Genomic DNA, 20,468 nt, shown 5'->3' with positions numbered 1-20,468 from the left:
GAACGGGTATCGGGGGTATATATCGGGTATACGGGAATACACTGACAGTGTATTCCATTCAGGATCCTGGGAAAGCTGGGTTGCGGCGATTGAGCCCGTCAGTGCCACGTTACACTGACAAGCTTCTCCCTGGAATTTAGCTCTTATAAGAGCTGTTGGTTGTCTTCTCCTTCCTATCCTAGCCTGTCCCTGCCTACCCAGAATCTAAGCCCTAGCTAGCTGGACGGAAACCTCCGTCCTCGGTGAATTGCAAGCTCAGAATGACGCGAACCTGGGCGGCGCTGTTCTTTTAAATTAGAGGTCACATGTTTTCGGCAGCCAATGGGTTTTGCCTACTTTTCTCAACGTCACCCGTGTCGTAGTTCCTGTCCCACCTACCCTGCGCTGTTATTGGAGCAAAAAAGGCGCCAGGGAAGGTGGGAGGGGAATCGAGTAATGGCGCACTTTACCACGCGGTGTTCGATTCGATTCGAACATGCCGAACAGCCTAATATCCGATCGAACATGAGTTCGATAGAACACTGTTCGCTCATCTCTAGTAGTAATTACATGTGTATCTCCATGATGGCGAGTTCTCAGTTGTTTCTCCTCCATCCTTCCCTCAGTCTACGTTCACCTCCATACAGTCCATCCGACTTTGTCCATCTGAAATCATGGATGAAAGTCCTTCAAGCCTTTTTAGGTCGGGGATGTTAGGGTAAAAGTAACAGATACATGAGGGACCCTATTATAGTCAATGGGGTCCCTTGGAATCTGTTGTGGTCCATCTTTATTGGGATCTATGTTATTGTTGAATTTATTCAATAGTAAGATGCAAACAGGAAAATAGGTCCGCAGTCCTTTTCGGATATGTTTAAAATTTAACTTTTAATTCATAGTTTAAAAAGTACAGATTTCCAGATAGAAGTCAAAAAAATGTAGTTCCAAAGTGAAGAAAAAGTTAGGAAAATACACACATAGTGATTAAAAAGTATAGAACGCCGACGCGTTTCGAGGTAGAACTACCTCTTACTCATGGCAGACCTGCCACATTTGGATCACATTGATGTTTTTCTGACACTGATGAGGGGGTGCTGTGGCTTAGTTGGTTAAAGAGCCTGTCTAGTAAACAGGAGATCCTGAGTTCGAATCTCAGCAGTGCCTTTCATTTTTTTCTTACAGCCCTTTTCACCCTGAGTTAAGACTTGTCAATCAATTTATTCATAAATTTCTAGCGAGAATTTGGCAATACAAACCATGCTCATGGATATTACAAATCGTAGTTGCGCTTGTGCCAAGAGTACAATTGATTGTTGAGTATAAAGCTTTTATATTTTTAATGCGGCCACAGATTACATTATAAGAAGGTTATTTGGCCCACCAAACCCTTGCTCCATAAGGACCCAAAAGCTCGCAATATGTCATCATTTTTTAAGTTAGCCATTAATAAAGGTAGCAACTACTGAAGACTTCCCCCAAAAATTTTTATTTCATATCCATTGGCTAACACGGTACCAAGATATTTTTCCTTATAACTTAAACATCTCAGTATGCAAAGACCAGCTAATGATTCAAAGATAATAAAAGTTGTGGTCAAAAGTAAAAGCTTGACTTTTTTTTTTTTGGCAAACTCTCCCCTATGGATCTCATCTTAGCATACCTGATACATTGTACCCTTAAACTTGCTTTCAGCTCTGCTGCAATTTCAGGGACCATGGTTTTTGTGGAGTTTTTTGACCTACAATTTGACAAAATGCTCTTTTGTCCCTCATTTCAAGCTTTGACTTTTGACCACAGTTGCTCTTCTATCTACAGGTGTTTCACGGGCCACCCCTACTAAATATTTTTTTGTAACAGAAGACAAAAACTACACTTTTGATGTCTTTGTTTGTCTGATTTTTGTTTGTTTTTTGACACATCCTAAATTTTCCACCCATCACATTAAAAAAAATTCACATTTTGCCATCACCAAGCTTCCTTAGTAACCCCACACAGTAAATGCTCCCTAGTGCCCACCATACAGTATATGCTTCCTATTGGCCTTCAGACACCAAATATGCCCCCTAGTGGCCACAGGAAAATAGATCCTTATGTAATAACTATAAGGCCTATACTTACTGTTCATCAACCAAAAACATACCAGAAGGTTAAGAGGCAAATCCTAAGATATTTATGTTTTGAAAGACAAACTTGCAAGATCATCGAAGGGTTAATTTGTGAAATGTAACTAGTGTATGTAGGTAGCGTGGCCGAGCGGTCTAAGGTGCTGGATTAAGGCTCCAGTCTCTTCGGGGGCGTGGGTTCGAATCCCACCGCTGCCAGCTTGTATTTTCTCCTCCTATAGTTCCACTTTCTGTTAAACAAGGCTCTTTATAGCTCCCGGGCCTATCATTACCAGACTACAGCTCTGAAACAGCAGACCCCATAATAGTCAGTAGCAGAAATGTAACTAGGAATGGTGAGGCGCAGTGGAAAATTTTCCGCATGATGTTAATTTCACCTCCCCTGGGCCTCTGATCATTATACTCGGGGGAGTCTGAAAAGACCCTTCGAATATAATGTTAGTGTTTGTGGGATTCACAGGCCCGCACCCTCACTTACCGATCACAGCTTTTGCTCAAGATCCGGGATCGGTAAGTAAATAGTTACTCCAGCAGGTGATGGCCCCCAGACACCTAGTGGACCCCAGTAATGTTCTTTAGTAGCCCTCAGGTAAGTAATATTGTCCCCTGTGGTCCTCAGACAAGTAATAATGTCCTCAATGGCCCCTAAGAAAGTAGTAATGTCCTCCAGTGGTCCCCAAATAAGTAATAATGTACCACAGTGACTGCTAGAACCTAATAATGCTCCCCAGTGACTCCCCCGACACCTAATAATGCTCCCCACTGCACCCCTAGACAAGTAATAATGTCTCCCAGTGGCCCCACAATGTACACTCACCGGCCACTTTATTAGGTACACCTGTCCAACTGCTCGTTAACACTTAATTTCTAATCAGCCAATCACATGGCGGCAACTCAGTGCATTTAGGCATGTAGACATGGACAAGACAATCTCCTGCAGTTCAAACCGAGCATCAGTATGGGGAAGAAAGGTGATTTGAGTGCCTTTGAACGTGGCATGGTTGTTGGTGCCAGAAGGGCTGGTCTGAGTATTTCAGAAACTGCTGATCTACTGGGATTTTCACGCACAACCATCTCTAGGGTTTACAGAGAATGGTCCGAAAAAGAAAAAACATCCAGTGAGCGGCAGTTCTGTGGGCGGAAATGCGTTGTTGATGCCAGAGGTCAGAGGAGAATGGCCAGACTGGTTCGAGCTGATAGAAAGGCAACAGTGACTCAAATAGCCACCCGTTACAACCAAGGTAGCCAGAAGAGCATCTCTGAACGCCGCACAGTACGTCCAACTTTGAGGCTACAGATGGGCTACAGCAGCAGAAGACCACACCGGGTGCCACTCCTTTCAGCTAAGAACAGGAAACTGAGGCTACAATTTGCACAAGCTCATCAAAATTGGACAATTGAAGATTGGAAAAACGTTGCCTGGTCTGATGAGTCTCGATTTCTGCTGCGACATTCGGATGGTAGGGTCAGAATTTGGCGTCAACAACATGAAAGCATGGATCCATCCTGCCTTGTATCGGTAACGGTTCAGGCTGGTGGTGGTGGTGTCATGGTGTGGGGAATATTTTCTTGGCACTCTTTGAGCCCCTTGGTACCAATTGAGCATCGTTGCAACGCCAAAGCCTACCTGAGTATTGTTGCTGACCATTTCCATCCCTTTATGACCACAATGTACCCAAAATCTGATGGCTACTTTCAGCAGGATAATGCAATGCCATGTCATAAAGCTGGAATCATCTCAGACTGGTTTCTTGAACATGACAATGAGTTCACTGTACTCCAATGGCCTCCACAGTCACCAGATCTCAATCCAATAGAGGAGCATCTTTGGGATGTGGTGGAACGGGAGATTCGCATCATGGATGTGCAGCCGACAAATCTGCGGCAACTGTGTGATGCCATCATGTCAATATGGACCAAAATCTCTGAGGAATGCTTCCAGCACCTTGTTGTATCTATGCCACGAAGAATTGAGGCAGTTCTGAAGGCAAAAGGGGGTCCAACCCGTTACTAGCATGGTGTACCTAATAAAGTGGCCGGTGAGTGTAGTTGTGCTATATAAATAAATAAAACAAACACTGGTCCCGGGGCTCTGTGGTTCTCCTCCTCTGTAGATGGATGCAGTAGGTCACTAGCTGATTCCTTCCTCACCGTGCTATTCAACTACATCGGCAGCCTAAGGATTGACCTGGAAACCAAGCATCATATGGACCTAAAAATGTTCCAAGGAGGCATACGGCCAATTCTCCACCGGATTGTCTCGGCATCCCAGTTGGGAATCGCTGGTCTACAGAAACATTTTTGGTACGATTTACAAAACCATTAGGTCCCACCGAGATTCGAACTCAGATTGCTGGATTCAAAGTCCAGAGTGCTAACCATTACACCATGGAACCTGCTGGAGACTTTCCTGCTACGACTTGTTTTTCGGAGATGACAGTGACGTGTAAGATCTTATAATTACAGGACTGTCCCGTGTCATTATACAGTGAAGATCTCAGACATTACATAAAGTAATTCCCTATATTAACCGTTTCACAACAGCCGCCTTACTATTATGGTGGATGTCGGGTGTTTAAACATGGCGGCTGCTCGGGAGTGGAGAAGCAGGTCTCCTCTGTGTCACACAATTGTGATACATCTGGAATCGCAAAGCAAAAACTCCTTAAGAGGTCCCATATATGGAAATATTAAAACGTTACGTGTGTCAGAATATATCAGGAAGGGGTTAATGAGGAATTGCTATTTACTGCTCACATGGACAATTCCTTGAAGTGAAATTTCCGTAGAATACTAGGGAATCCTATTTATACTCATACATATAGTCTACAAAAATTGTTCCATTCCTGACAAAATTCTTAATTCGGGCACAAAAAACATTGTCTAGATGGCGAAAAACAGAGCCCATGAGTTTTACTTCAGGGTGTTAGCCAAGGGGTCTATCATCATTTTCTATGGTGTTTTGTAAATGACATATCTAGGGTCCCCCTCACGGTCGTGTATGTGGAGCCTTAATTGGTAAGTTATATGTACCTTAAAATGAAGCCATTGAAAAGTACAGGTAATCGCACAAAAAAATAAGCCCTCATACAGCAACAATTATTAAAAGTATAGCTATGTAATAAAAGCCGCCTAAAAAGATACACCCCTAATGGGTTAAACATTATTGAAATGTACTAATGTTCTCTTGACATCCCATAGGGGTAAATGGGAGTTGCAGGAACAGGGTAGACAAGCAACTCTTGGTTGTTTCAGTATAAACCATCTCAGGGAATCGGCTGTATTCCTGTCTCGGCCATGTTTAGCCCATTTACCTCCTTGGTAGTCAGCACCGCACCTCCCATGAGGCTACCTATACCAGGGCCCCGGGGAGGGCGGCATTTTTGCTTACCTAAACCAGTCCAGGACAAGCTGTCCTGGACTGGCTTACCGTTACCGAGCGGTGGATTGGGGAGGCCCAGGGGGGGGGTCTTTCTGTCGTCCGCCTCGGGCTACGAAAAAGGCAGGTTCACACCTGTTGGTAGTTCTAGAAACAATGTTGAATAGCCAGGTTTGGCTGTTTCTGTTCCTCCCTCCTCAGGTGTTGGGAGAAGGTGTATAATATTCCTATCTCGGCCATGGTGGACATACACTTTTAACACTTCTAGCGGAAGACAGGACCATCACAACTTTATAGGTATGGGTACATACCTTCTACACATGTCTACGGTGGATGTCCAGGGCTTTTATAGAGGCACATGGGTCTGTTTTATAGAGCTGTAAGAATTACATGTGTATCTCCATGATGGCGAGTTCTTCTCGGTTGTTTCTCCTCCATCCTTCCCTCAGGCTACGTTCACCTCCATACAGTCCATCTGGCTTTGTCCATCTGAAATCATGGATGAAAGTCCTTCAAGCCTTTTTAGGTCGGGGATGTTAGGGTAAAAGACAGATACATGAGGGACCCTATTATAGTCAATGGTCTGTTGTGGTCCATCTTTATCGGGATCTATGTTATTGTTGAATTTATTCACCTGGTCCTCCGACAGACTAGATCAAACAATACAGATGTGAACACGCCCTTTACCTTCTCCAGGTAGTCACAGCTTCTTAATGCCTCTTCCTCACAGGCCTCATACAGGTCCTACATAACCCTTCTTTTCTGGCCTTTGGCCGTATTCAGACAGCTGTGCTCATGTCACTATTTTATAATAGAATTTGTAAGCCAAAACCCGAGGTGGAGACTGCGCAGAGATAAAGTATCATGGAAACCTGAAGACCTCTTCTGTGTTTGGGTTCCACTCCAGGTTTTGGCTAAAATTAATCAGAATGAGGCCTTACAAGCAGCTCAGAGAATAAGGTCGGGACAGACAGGAGGGCGGGGAGTCTACTCTACGAAGGGGAGGGCGATTGAGGAGACACCCAGCTCCGCCCTCTGGCTATGGTTCTTGGAATGTTCTTTGTACCTTCAGGTTCCTGCATGAAGTTCCAACCATAGTATCTACAGGACAGGTCAGTGAGTGACTGTGTATACAGCATATGTGTGTGTTACATGTATATAATACGTGTGCATGTCAGGGGTGCTCCTATGTTCTATAGAAAAGTGCACCCCCCGAAAAAATCTTTGGTTGTGTGATGGTACTCTGTAAATAGGACACCCCCTCCTTGTAGATCAAAAAATTCCCTTTTTTAGCCTCCAGATAGTTTAAAACCCCTTTTTTGGCCCATCACAAGATACATGAATGTTAAACTATCTGGGGATATACCGTGTGGTGGCCAGAAAAAGAGTATCATATACCGTGTAGTGGCCAGAAAAAGAGTATCATATACCGTGTAGTGGCCAGAAATAGGGCATCATATACCATGTAGGGGTCAGAAAAAGTACCACTAATGATATGTGATCACCTTTTTCTGGCCCACTACATGGTGACCACCATTTTGTACACCACACCTACACAATTTATTCGAAATTTAAAATTTTATTTAAAACATTTTTTTTTTTTTTACATTTTTTTTTTTTTTTTAAATGTGTAACAAAGTATATATGAGAGCTTTGTTTTATACTTTATGAAGTGAAAACACAAAAACATCAGTTGGCGGCGGTGGGATTCGAACCCACGCCCCCGAAGAGACTGGAGCCTTAATCCAGCGCCTTAGACCGCTCGGCCACGCTACCTGTTAAGGGCTGTAGCTTTTACTCATAAAAAAAATAAATAAATACATGGTTTAGTCATTGAACCAATTTATGTTGTGTTGTCCAAAATATCTTGGTGATCTCTACATGTTACGTTAGGGTCACACCCGCACCTGGGTTTGCGAAGAACGGAAACCTAACCCGCTTAATAAGCAGTTACACGTGGATCCCGTAGACCATGATGGAGTCTGCTGGGTTTCCGTCCAAAAAATGTGGAAAAAATATGGAAAGAAAAGTCCTGCTTGCATTTTTTAACCGGATTCAGGACAGAAACCGCAAAAGTAGAACAGGCCGCCGGTGTGAACCTAGTCTTAGTATTACTTAGTGAACTGTGAGGGGTCTTTTGATGGATTTTCAAAAAACCTAATAGTGGCAAAAGAAACAAAAAAAAAAAAAAAAAGGTGCTACTGAGATTTGCACCTGGATCACTGGATGTTTTTTTGTCGCTTATGTGGAGGTGCTGTGGCTTAGTTGGTTAAAGCGCCTGTCTAGTAAACAGGAGATCCTGAGTTCGAATCTCAGCAGTGCCTTTTACTTTTATTTTTGTTACAGCCCTTTTCACCCTGAGTTACCGTGTTTCCCCGAAAATAAGACAGTGTCTTATATTAAATTGTCGCCCTAAATATAGGACCTGTCTTATTTTCAGGGGGTGTCTTATTACAACCTGGCAGTCATGTCGGCACTTCCTTAGCGGAGCATCAGCATGACTGCTGCTTGTAGGTAGTGTAGGGGAGGGGGAGAAGGTTTCATACTTACCTTTCCCATCTTCCAGGCAGCGCTGGTGCTGCTGTTCATCCCGGTAGTGGTGGGCAGGGCTTAGCAGAGCTTTTGTGGGCGGGGCTTAGTGATCCCCACTTCACTGACACAGCAGCCGTGCTCTGTGCTCCGTGTGCGCAAGAAAGCCGGCTGCTGTCTCTTCTGTATGCCGACTGTAGTCATTAATAAAGGTATCAACTACTGAAAACTTCTCCAAAATTTTTTTATTTCTTATCCACTGGCTAACACAGTATCAAGATATTTTTCCTTATAACTTATAAATCTCAGTATGCAAAGACCAGCTAATGATTCAAAGATAATAAAAGTTGTGGTCAAAAGTAAAAGCTTGACTTGTTTTTTGGCAAGCTCTCCCCTATGGATCTCATCTTAGCATACCTGATACATTGTACCCTTAAACTTGCTTTCAGCTCTGCTGCAATTTCAGGGACCATGGTTTTTGGGGAGTTTTTTTACGTACAATTTGACAAAATGCTCTTTGTCCCTCATTTCAAGCTTTGACTTTTGACCACAGTTGCTCTTCTATCTACAGGTGTCTTACGGGCCACCCCTACTAAATATTTTTTAACAGAAGATAAAAACTACACTTTTGATGTTTGTTTGATTTTTGTTTTTTGGCACATCCTAAACTTTCCATCCATCACATAAAAAAAAATTCACATTTTGCCATCACCAAGCTTCCTTAGTAACCCCACACAGTAAATGCTCCCTAGTGCCCACCATACAGTATATGCTTCCTATTGGCCTTCAGACACCAAATATGCCCCCTAGTGGCCACAGGAAAATAGATCCTTATGTAATAACTATAAGGCCTATACTTACTGTTCATCAACCAAAAACATACCAGAAGGTTAAGAGGCAAATCCTAAGATATTTATGTTTTGAAAGACAAACTTGCAAGATCATCGAAGGGTTAATTAGTAAAATGTAACAAAGCCTATGTAGGTAGCGTGGCCGAGCGGTCTAAGGCGCTGGATTAAGGCTCCAGTCTCTTCGGGGGCGTGGGTTCGAATCCCACCGCTGCCAGCTTGTATTTTCTCCTCCTATAGTTCCACTTTCTGTTAAACAAGGCTCTTTATAGCTCCCGGGCCTATCATTACCAGACTACAGCTCTGAAACAGCAGACCCCATAATAGTCAGTAGCAGAAATGTAACCAGGAATGGTGAGGCGCAGTGGAAAATTTTCCGCATGATGTTAATTTCACCTCCCCTGGGCCTCTGATCATTATACTCGGGGGAGTCTGAAAAGACCCTTCGAATATAATGTTAGTGTTTGTGGGATTCACAGGCCCGCACCCTCACTTACCGATCACAGCTTTTGCTCAGGATCCGGGATCGGTAAGTAAATAGTTACTCCAGCAGGTGATGGCCCCCAGACACCTAGTGGACCCCAGTAATGTTCTTTAGTAGCCCTCAGGTAAGTAATATTGTCCCCTGTGGTCCTCAGACAAGTAATAATGTCCTCAGTGGCCCCTAAGAAAGTAGTAATGTCCTCCAGTGGTCCCCAAATAAGTAATAATGTACCACAGTGACTGCTAGGACCTAATAATGCTCCCCAGTGACTCCCCCGACACCTAATAATGCTCCCCACTGCACCCCTAGACAAGTAATAATGCTCCCCACTGCACCCCTAGACAAGTAATAATGCTTCTCAGTAGCTTCCAGACACCTAATAATGTCTCCCAGTGGCCCCACAATGTAGTTGTGCTATATAAATAAATAAAACAAATTCCAGTCCCGGGGCTCTGTGGTTCTCCTCCTCTGTAGATGGATGCAGTAGGTCACTAGCTGATTCCTTCCTCACCGTGCTATACAACTACATCGGCAGCCTAAGGATTGACCTGGAAACCAAGCATCATATGGACCTAAAAATGTTCCAAGGAGGCATACGGCCAATTCTCCACCAGATTGTCTCGGCATCCCAGTTGGGAATCGCTGGTCTACAGAAACATTTTTGGTACAATTTACAAAACCATTAGGTTCCACCGAGATTCGAACTCAGATCGCTGGATTCAAAGTCCAGAGTGCTAACCATTACACCATGGAACCTGCTGGAGACTTTCTTACTACAACTTGTTTTTCGGAGATGACAGTGACGTGTAAGATCTCGTAATTACAGGACTGTCCCGTGTCATTATACAGTGAAGATCTCAGACATTACATGAAGTAAATCCCTTTATTAACTATTTCATAACAGCCGCCTTACTATTATGGTGGATGTCGGGTGTTTAAACATGGCGGCTGCTCGGGAGTGGAGCAGCAGGTCTCCTCTGTGTCACACAATTGTGATACATCTGGAATCGCAAAGCAAAAACTCCTTAAGAGGTCCCATATATGGAAATATTAAAAAGTTATGTGTGTCAGAATATATCAGGAAGGGGTTAATGAGGAATTGCTATTTACTGCTCACATGGACAATTCCTTGAAGTGAAATTTCCATAGAATACTAGGGAATCCTATTTATACTCATACATATAGTCTACAAAAATTGTTCTATTCCTGACAAAATTCTTAATTCGGGCACAAAAAACATTGTCTAGATGGCGAAAAACAGAGCCCATGAGTTTTACTTCAGAGTGTTAGTCAAGGAGTCTATCATCATTTTCTATGGGGTTCTGTAAATGACAAATCCAGGGTCGCCAGAAGTGGTTACCTGTATCCTGGCTTTACCATTCCTTCCAACTATCAAAGGACAGAGGAACAGAATGTGTGACAAACACACGGCCGTGTGTATGGAGCCTTAATTGGTAAGTTAGATGTACCTTAAAATGAGGCCATTAATAATAATAATAATTGTTATTTATATAGCGCCAACATATTCCACAGCGCTGTACAATTTGTAGGGTTCAAATACAGACAGAAAGATACATAACAAAGAAAGCCATTTCACACAATGGGACTGAGGGCCCTGCTCACAAGAGCTTACAATCTATGAGGTAGAGGGGGTGACACAAGAGGTAGCAGGGGCGGCATTACTTATACAGAGGTCAGACACTTTTGTAATAGAGGTGACTGTCATTACACAAACATAAGACTTTATGAGCTGTCACCAGTCGTGTCTTGTAACATGTGGATGGAGCTTGGACAGATAAAGTTATCCTGAGATGGCATCATATCATGTGGGGAAATGTGGGAGCGGGGACAGAGGAGGGTTAAGGGTTTACGTTAGACATTGTGATCGGCCTGTCTGATAAGATGTGTCTTTAGTTTGCGTTTGAAACTGTAGAAGTTGGGAGTTAATCTGATTGTCCGGGGTAGAGCATTCCAGAGAAGTGGTGCAGCTCGGGAGAAGTCTTGTATACGAGCGTGGGAGGTTCTGATAATAGAGGATGTAAGTGTTAGGTCATTGAGTGAATGGAGAACATGGGTTGGGCGGTAGACAGAGATGAGGGAAGAAATGTAGGGAGGTGCGGCATTATGGAGAGCCTTGTGGATGAGAGTGATAACTTTATATTTTATTCTATAATGAATAGGCAGCCAATGTAGCGACTGGCACAGACCCGAGGCATCGCTGTAGCGTCTAGCCTGATAGATGAGCCTGGCCGCTGCATTCAGAATAGATTGTAGAGGGGAGAGTTTAGAGAGGGGAAGACCGATTAGTAAGGAGTTACAGTAGTCAAGGCGAGAATGAATCAGAGAGACAATAAGTGTCTTTAGTGTATCTCTGGTAAGGAAAGGGCGTATTCTGGAGATGTTTTTGAGGTGGAGGTGACATGAACGTGCGAGTGATTCAATATGAGGGGTGAAGGAAAGGTCTGCGTCAAACATGACCCCGAGGCAGCGGGCCTGCTGCCTAGGAGTTATAGTAAGGCCTGAGACTGCAATGGATATATCAGGGACAGATCTGTTAGATGGTGGAAACAGTAGTAGTTCAGTCTTGGAGAGATTTAGTTTCAGATAGAGCGAGGAAATGATATTTGAGACAGCAGAGAGACAGTCGCTGGTGTTCTGTATGAGTACAGGGGTGATGAAAAGTACAGGTAATCCCACAAAAAAATAAGCCCTCATACAGCAACAACTATTAAAAGTATAGCTATGTAATAAAAGCCGCCAAAAAAGATACACCCCTAATGGGCTAAACATTATTGAAATGTACTAATGTTCTCTTGACATCCCATAAGGGTAAATGGGAGTTACGGGAACAGGGTAGACAAGCAACTCTTGGTTGTTTCATTATCAACCATCTCAGGGAATCGGCTGAGATGTTTGGCCCATTTACCTCCTTGGTAGTCCTAGAAACAATGTAGAATAGCCAGGTTTGGCTGTTTCTGTTCCTCCCTCCTCAGGTGTTGGGAGAAGGTGTATAATATTCCTACCTCGGCCATGGTGGACATACCCTTTTAACACTTCTAGCTGGAGACAAGACCCTCACAACATTATAGGTATGGGTAAATACCTTCTAGACATGTCTACGGTGGATGTCCAGGGCTTTTATAGGGACAGACAGGTCTGTTTTATAGAGCTGTAGTAATTACATGTGTATCTCCATGATGGCGAGTTCTTCTCAGTTGTTTCTCCTCCATCCTTCCCTCAGGCTACGTTCACCTCCATACAGTCCATCCGGCTTTGTCCATCTGAAATCATGGATGAATGTCCTTCAAGCCTTTTTAGGTCGGAGATGTTAGGGTAAAAGTAACAGATACATGAGGGACCCTATTATAGTCAATGGGGTCCCTTGGAATCTGTTGTGGTCCATCTTTATTGGGATCTATGTTATTGTTGAATTTATTCACCTGGTCCTCCGACAGACTAGATCAAACAATAGAGATGTGAACAAGCCCTTTACCTTCTCCAGGTAGTCACAGCTTCTTAATGCCTCTTCCTCACAGGCCTCATACAGGTCCTACATAACCCTTCTTTTCTGGCCTTTGGCCGTATTCAGACAGCTGTGCTCATGTCACTATTTTATAATAGAATTTGTAAGCCAAAACCCGAGGTGGAGACTGCGCAGAGATAAAGTATCATGGAAACCTGAAGACCTCTTCTGTGTTTGGGTTCCACTCCAGGTTTTGGCTAAAATTCATCAGAATGAGGCCTTACAAGCAGCTCAGAGAATAAGGTCGGGACAGACAGGAGGGCGGGGAGTCTACTCTACGAAGGGGAGGGCGATTGAGGAGACACCCAGCTCCGCCCTCTGGCTATGGTTCTTGGAATGTTCTTTGTACCTTCAGTTTCTTGCATGAAGTTCCAACCATAGTATCTACAGGACAGGTCAGTGAGTGACTGTGTATACAGCATATGTGTGTGTTACATGTATATAATACGTGTGCATGTCAGGGGTGCTCCTATGCTCTCTGCTGCCTGAGGCGGACAATAGAAAAGTGCACCCCCCCCAAAAAAAACAAAACCCCAGCTATCTATGGTTGCGTGATGGTACTCTGTAAATAGGACACCCTCTCCTTGGTTGATCAAAAAATTCCGTTATTTGGCCCCCAGATAGTTTAAAACCCCCTTTTTTGGCCCATCACAAGATACATGAATGTTAAACTATCTGGGGATATACCGTGTGGGGTCAGAAAAAGAGTATCATATACCGTGTAGTGGCCAGAAAAAGAGCATCATATACCAGGTGGGGGTCAGAAAAAGTACCACCAATGGTATGTGATCACCTTTTTCTGGCCTACTACATGGTGACCACCATTTTGTACACCACACCTACACAATTAGAAATTTAAAATTTAATTTAAAACATTTTCGAATTCACACCCCCAAAGAGACTGGAGCCTTAATCCAGCGCCTTAGACCACTCAGCCACGCTACCTGTTAAGGTCTGTAGCTTTTACTCATTGAAGAAGAAAAAAAAAAATTATACGTTTGAGTCTTTCAATTTATATTGTGTTGACCAAAAAATCTTGGTGATCTCTACATGTCACACTAGGTTCACACCTGGGTCTGGGTTTCCATTCTTTGGCTCCTCTTGGGGACCCGAAGACTGGAAACCTAACCCGCTTAAAAAGCAGTTACACATGGGTCCCATACACCATAATGGGTCTGTTGGTATCCGTCCAAAAAATACAGAAAAATGTGGAGAGAAAAGTCCTGCTTGCATTTTTTAACCGGATTCGGGACAGAAACCCCAAAAGAAGAACAGGCGCTGGTGTGAACCTAGTTTTAGTATTACTGAGTGGACTCTGAGGGGTCTTTTGATGGATTTTCAAAAAAACCTAATAGTGGCACAACAAACAAAAAAAAATTAAGACCCACCATGATTTGTACTTGGATCACTGGATGTTTTTCAGACAGTGGTGAGGGGGCGCTGTGGCTTAGTTGGTTAAAGCGCCTGTCTAGTAAACAGGAGATCCTGAGTTCGAATCTCAGCAGTGCCTTTCTTTTTTTTGTTACAGCCCTTTTCACCCTGAGTTAAGATTTAATTTGTCAATTTATTCATAGATTTCTAGGGAGACTTTAGCAATACAAACAATGTCCAAGAGTACAGTGGATGGTTGAGTACAAAAATTTTTAGATTACGTTATAACAAGATTACTTGAGGCACCAATCTCTTGCTCCATAAGGATCTATGGGTGGTTTACTGTTCCAAATCACCCTGACATGTTTCCTTTAAGGTCTCTGTAAACTAGATTGTTCAATAAATTCTTAAGTCAGATAGCAAAACCTTGGAAGCAGCGAGTTTCGATCTGCCATAGAACATTCTCTCCCTAACTTAAAAATCTCAGTATGCAAAGACCAGCTAATGATTCAAAGACAATAAAAGTTGTGGTCAAAAGTAAAAGCTTGATTTTTTATTTTTATTTTTTTTTTTGCTGTTGCTAGCTCTCCCCTATGGATCTCATCTTTTTCATGCCTGTTTGTTTTCACTGATACGTTGTACCCTTAAACTTGCTTTCAACTTTGCATTATTTTGGGGAAACATAGTTTTTGTGGACATTTTTGGCCTACAATTTGACAAAATGCTCTTTTGTCCCTCATTTCAAGCTTTGACTTTTGACCACAGTTCGCTCTTCTATCTCTTAATACAGGTGTTTCATGGGCCACCCCTACTAAGTAATTTTTAGCAGAAGACAAAAACTACACTTTTGATGTTTGTTTGTTTGTTTTAGCACATCCTAAACTTTCTACCCAGCACATAAGTGGCCCCACACAGTAAATGCTCCCTAGTGGCCCCCGGACACCTAATAATGCTCCCCAGTAGCCCCCGGACACCTAATAATACTCTCCAGTGGCCCCAGGAAACTAGATTCTCATCTAATAACTATAAGGCCTAGACTTACTGTTCATCAAACAAAAACATACCAAATTGTCAAGAGGCAAATCCTAAAATATTCATTTTTTTGAGAGACTAATGTAGCAAGATCATCAAAGGGTTAATTTGTAAAATATTGTAATTGTAGATAGGTAGCGTGGCCGAGCGGTCTAAGGCGCTGGATTAAGGCTCCAGTCTCTTCGGGGGCGTGGGTTCGAATCCCACCGCTGCCAGCTTGTATTTTCTCCTCCTGTGTTTCCACTTTATCTTAAACAACCCTATTTATAGCTCCCGGGCCTATCATCACCAGACTACAGCTCTGAAACAGCAGACCCCATAATAGTCAATAACAGTAGCGTAACTAGGAATGGTGGGGCGCCGTGTCAAACTTTCCACATGGACCCACCAGACCGACCAACCCCCCGCCACGTCTCTGTACACAGTACTATGCCCCCATAGTGGACCTTGCACATCGTATTATGCCCCATTTTGGACACCCATGAACAATTATTATACTCTGGGGTCTTTAAGACCCCAAAGTATAATTGTAGACCCAGGGGAGGATACAAACATAAAAAACAATTTTACTTACTTCTCCCTGGCTCTGGAGCACTCACTGCTGATGTCGGCCATCTTCATCACGTATAGGACATCACGCGAGCCGGGGCTTGCATTGCGACGCATAAAGATGCAAGCCCTGGCCGACATGACATCTAGGACGTCATATAAGTAGGCCTGAAGCCTTACGGAGCCAGGAGAGGTAGGTAAGAGTGTTTTTTATGTTAATTTCACCTCCCCTGGGCCTCTGATCATTATACTCGGGGGAGTCTGAAAAGACCCCTCGAGTATAATGATAGTGTTTGTGGGGTTCACAGGCCCACGGCCTCACTTACCGATCACGGCTTTTGCTCAGGAGCCGGGATCGGTAAGTAAATAGTTACTGCAGCAGGTAACGGCCTATTAAAAAAAATCTGTAGCACTGCTGACCGGCCCCGTGATGTTCCGGGCCCTGTGACAGCCACTACCACTGCTACCCTGAAAGTTACACCGCTGGTCAACAGGGTCTATCATCTCCATGTGTAACCGCTATTTTAGCACTCCATCTTGCCATTGTTCAGACACCAAATATTGCTCCCCAGTTGCCCCCAGACACCTAGTAATGTACCACAGTGGCCCCAGGAAAATAGTAATACTCCCCAGTTGACCCCAGTAATGTTCTTTAGTAGCCCTTAGGTAAGTAATATTGTCCCCTGTGGTCCTCAGACAAGTAATAATGTCCTCCGTGGCCCCCAGGAAAGTAATAATGTCCTCCAGTGGTCCCCAAATAAGTAATAATGTCCCACAGTGACTGCTAGAACCAGATAATGCTCCCCAGTGACTCCCCCGACACCTAATAATGCTCCCCACTGCACCCCTAGACAAGTAATAATGTCTCCCAGTGGCACCACAATGTAGTTGTGCTATATGAATAAATAAATCAAACACCGGTCCCGGGCTCTGTGGTTCTTCTCCTCTGTAGATGGATGCAGTAGGTCACTAGCTGATTCCTGCTGCACCGTGCTATTCAACTACATCGGCAGCCTAAGGATTGACCTGGAAACCAAGCATCATATGTACCCAAAAAATGTTCAAAGGAGGCATACGGCCAATTCTCCACCAGATTGTCTCGGCATCCCAGTTGGGAATCGCTGGTCTACAGAAACATTTTTGGTACATTCTACAAAACCATTAGGTTCCACCGAGATTCAAACTCAGATCGCAGGATTCAAAGTCCAGATTGCTAACCATTACACCATGGAACCTGCTGGAGGCTTCACTGCTACAACTTGTTTTTCGGAGATGACAGTGACGTGTAAGATCTTATAATTACAGGACTGTCCCGTCTCATCAGACAGTGAAGATCTCAGACATTACATAAAGTAAATCCCTTTATTAACCGTTTCACAAAAGCCGCCTTACTATTATGGTGGATGTCGGGTGTTTAAACATCCAACCTTCAATTGGCTTAAAACATAGTGTAGAATACTCTTAGGACTCCTAGGAACCTATCTATAAAACATAGTGTAGAATACTCTTAGGGCTCCTAGGAACCTATCTATAAAACATAGTATAGAATACTCTTAGGGCTCCTAGGAACCTATCTATAAAACATAGTGTAGAATACTCTTAGGACTCCTAGGAACCTATCTATAAAACATAGTGTAGAATACTCTTAGGGCTCCTAGGAACCTATCTATAATACATAGTGTAGAATACTCTTAGGGCTCCTAGGAACCTATCTATAAAACATAGTATAGAATACTCTTAGGGCTCCTAGGAACCTATCTATAAAACATAGTGTAGAATACTCTTAGGACTCCTAGGAACCTATCTATAAAACATAGTGTAGAATACTCTTAGGGCTCCTAGGAACCTATCTATAAAACATAGTGTAGAATACTCTTAGGGCTCCTAGGAACCTATCTATAATACATAGTGTAGAATACTCTTAGGGCTCCTAGGAACCTATCTATAAAACATAGTGTAGAATACTCTTAGGACTCCTAGGAACCTATCTATAAAACATAGTGTAGAATACTCTTAGGGCTCCTAGGAACCTATCTATAAAACATAGTGTAGAATACTCTTAGGGCTCCTAGGAACCTATCTATAAAACATAGTGTAGAATACTCTTAGGGCTCCTAGGAACCTATCTATAACACATAGTGTAGACCACTCTTAGGGCTCCTAGGAACCTATCTATAAAACATAGTGTAGAATACTCTTAGGGCTCCTAGGAACCTATCTATAACACATAGTGTAGACCACTCTTAGGGCTCCTAGGAACCTATCTATAAAACAGCGGCTGCTCGGGAGTGGAGCTGTCGCCGTAGCCAGCAGGTCTCCTCTGTGTTACGCAATTGTGATACATCTGGAATTGCTAAACAAAAACTCCTTAAGAGGTCCCGTATATGGAAATACTAAAAAGTTACTAGAGTCAGAATATATCAGGAAGGGGTTAATGAGGAATTGCTGTTTACTGCTCACATGGACAATTCCTTGAAGCAAAATTTCCATAGAATCCTATTTCCAAATGGTACTGTGCTAAGTTTGAGGCCCTTCATGCTTTCCCTTAGATCCTTATGTAATAACTATAAGGCCTATAGTGACTGTTCCTCAACCAAAAACATACCAAAGTGTCACGAGGCAAATCCTAAGATGTTCCTGTTTAGAAAGACAAACTTGAAAGAGCATCAAAGGGTTAAATCGTAAAATTTTACAAATATAGATAGGTAGCGTGGCTGAGCGGTCTAAGGTGCTGGATTAAGGCTCCAGTCTCTTCGGGGGCGTGGGTTCGAATCCCACCGCAGCCAACTTGTATTTTCTCTCCTGTGTTTCTACTTTATGTTAAACAAGGTTATTTAAGGCTCCCGGGCCTATCATTACTAGACTACAGCTCTGAATCAGCAGATCCCCTAATAGGTAAAAGGGTCTGTCATGTGTAACTGCTGTTTTAGCACTCTGGCTAACCATCGTTCAGGTCGCCCGAAGACCTAGCATCACATGCACCCAAAAATTCTCAAACACGATAAAACCCGTAGCAAGATAAAAAAAATCTAATTGGATGAACCGTTGTTTTTTTCTGTTTAGTCTCTCCAAAAAACTTAGTAAAGAGTGACCCAAACATCAGACAATCCCCAAACTCATAAATGAAAAGAACAACTTACACAGGTCTGTACTCTAAAATATGAAAAAGTTATAGGTGACTCAGAGAAATGTTTTTATATTTTAATCTTTGGGATTTTTGGTATTGCAGAATTATCGGTCTTATAACATACCAGAAACTATAGAACTATGGCATCATTGTGATCGCACCAGTCCGGAGGATATAGGCAATGGGCTGCACAGTGAACACTAGTAGAAACAGCTCATTATGACTGATCATCAATAGAGACGGGCAAACCTCTCAAGATTTGTTTTGTTTCAGGTTTGGGTGGTTTGGGACCAAGATTTGTTTAGAGCCCAAAAAATTTGTTATGAATCCAACCTTCAATTGGCTTAAAACATAGTGTAGAATACTCTTAGGACTCCTAGGAACCTATCTATAAAACATAGTGTAGAATAGTCTTAGGGCTCCTAGGAACCTATCTATAAAACATAGTGTAGAATACTCTTAGGGCTCCTAGGAACCTATCTATAATACATAGTGTAGAATACTCTTAGGTCTCCTAGGAACCTATCTATAATACATAGTGTAGAATACTCTTAGGTCTCCTAGGAACCTATCTATAAAAGATAGTGTAGAATACTCTTAGGGCTCCTAGGAACCTATCTATAAAACATAGTGTAGAATACTCTTAGGGCTCCTAGGAACCTATCTATAAAACATAGTGTAGAATACTCTTAGGGCTCCTAGGAACCTATCTATAAAACATAGTGTAGAATACTCTTAGGGCCCCTAGGAACCTATCTATAATACATAGTGTAGAATATTGTCAGGGACCCTAGGAACCTATCTATAAAACATAGTGTAGAATACTCTTAGGACTCCTAGGAACCTATCTATAATACATAGTGTAGAATACTCTTAGGTCTCCTAGGAACCTATCTATAAAAGATAGTGTAGAATACTCTTAGGGCCCCTAGGAACCTATCTATAATACATAGTGTAGAATATTGTCAGGGACCCTAGGAACCTATCTATAAAACATAGTGTAGAATACTCTTAGGGTCCCTAGGAACCTATCTATAAAACATAGTGTAGAACACTGTCAGGGCTCCTAGGAACCTATCCATAGAACATAGTGTAGAATACTCTTAGGGCCTGAAGCAGACGTCAGAAAGCCGCCCCCCCTCCCGTAGGAGGGGGCGGGGCTGAGTGGAAGGGGTGGGGCCGAGCGGAGGGGGCAGGGCCAAACAGAGCGAGCGTCTTTAGCAAGCAGAGAGCAGGCACAGAGAGGACCTGCTCTCTGCCTGAACGTGAGGGGCGGCCACAGGAGCAGCGCTGCTCCAGTGGCCTCCCCAATCCACCGCTCAGTGACGGTGACCCTAAGCCAGTCCAGGACAGCTTGTCCTGGACTGGCTTAGGTCAGCAAAAATGCCGCCCTCCCCGTGGCCCTGGCATAGCGCCACCTGAAGCGGTCGTTTCAGGTCGCCTCATGGGAGGTGCGGCGCTGTAGGAACCTATCTATAAAACATAGTGTAGAACACTCTTAGGACTCCTATGATGCAAAACCAA

At 43.2% G+C, this 20,468-nt stretch overlaps 9 non-coding genes across 9 annotated transcripts; 6 read left to right on the top strand and 3 right to left on the bottom strand.

Moving 5' to 3' along the window:
• The first annotated feature begins 2,218 nt into the window (after positions 1–2,218).
• TRNAL-AAG (transfer RNA leucine (anticodon AAG)) lies at positions 2,219–2,300 on the top strand. The gene has a single exon. It is a non-coding gene; the product is annotated as a tRNA-Leu (tRNA).
• A 2,126-nt stretch (positions 2,301–4,426) lies between these two features.
• Positions 4,427–4,498, bottom strand: TRNAQ-UUG (transfer RNA glutamine (anticodon UUG)). The gene has a single exon. It is a non-coding gene; the product is annotated as a tRNA-Gln (tRNA).
• A 2,677-nt stretch (positions 4,499–7,175) lies between these two features.
• Positions 7,176–7,257, bottom strand: TRNAL-AAG (transfer RNA leucine (anticodon AAG)). The gene has a single exon. It is a non-coding gene; the product is annotated as a tRNA-Leu (tRNA).
• A 474-nt stretch (positions 7,258–7,731) lies between these two features.
• Positions 7,732–7,805, top strand: TRNAT-AGU (transfer RNA threonine (anticodon AGU)). Its single transcript has one exon. It is a non-coding gene; the product is annotated as a tRNA-Thr (tRNA).
• A 1,188-nt stretch (positions 7,806–8,993) lies between these two features.
• On the top strand, positions 8,994–9,075 carry TRNAL-AAG (transfer RNA leucine (anticodon AAG)). Its single transcript has one exon. It is a non-coding gene; the product is annotated as a tRNA-Leu (tRNA).
• Positions 9,076–10,026: 951 nt separating this feature from the next.
• Positions 10,027–10,098, bottom strand: TRNAQ-UUG (transfer RNA glutamine (anticodon UUG)). The gene has a single exon. It is a non-coding gene; the product is annotated as a tRNA-Gln (tRNA).
• Positions 10,099–14,301: 4,203 nt separating this feature from the next.
• TRNAT-AGU (transfer RNA threonine (anticodon AGU)) lies at positions 14,302–14,375 on the top strand. The gene has a single exon. It is a non-coding gene; the product is annotated as a tRNA-Thr (tRNA).
• A 1,026-nt stretch (positions 14,376–15,401) lies between these two features.
• Positions 15,402–15,483, top strand: TRNAL-AAG (transfer RNA leucine (anticodon AAG)). The gene has a single exon. It is a non-coding gene; the product is annotated as a tRNA-Leu (tRNA).
• Positions 15,484–18,521: 3,038 nt separating this feature from the next.
• On the top strand, positions 18,522–18,603 carry TRNAL-AAG (transfer RNA leucine (anticodon AAG)). The gene has a single exon. It is a non-coding gene; the product is annotated as a tRNA-Leu (tRNA).
• Positions 18,604–20,468: the final 1,865 nt, after the last annotated feature.

This window comes from Leptodactylus fuscus, chromosome 5, assembly GCF_031893055.1.
Source record: "Leptodactylus fuscus isolate aLepFus1 chromosome 5, aLepFus1.hap2, whole genome shotgun sequence".
In the NCBI taxonomy this organism is placed as follows: Eukaryota; Metazoa; Chordata; class Amphibia; order Anura; family Leptodactylidae; genus Leptodactylus; species Leptodactylus fuscus.
Note: the sequence above shows the minus strand (reverse complement) of the source record. Positions and strands in the feature narration are given on the sequence as shown.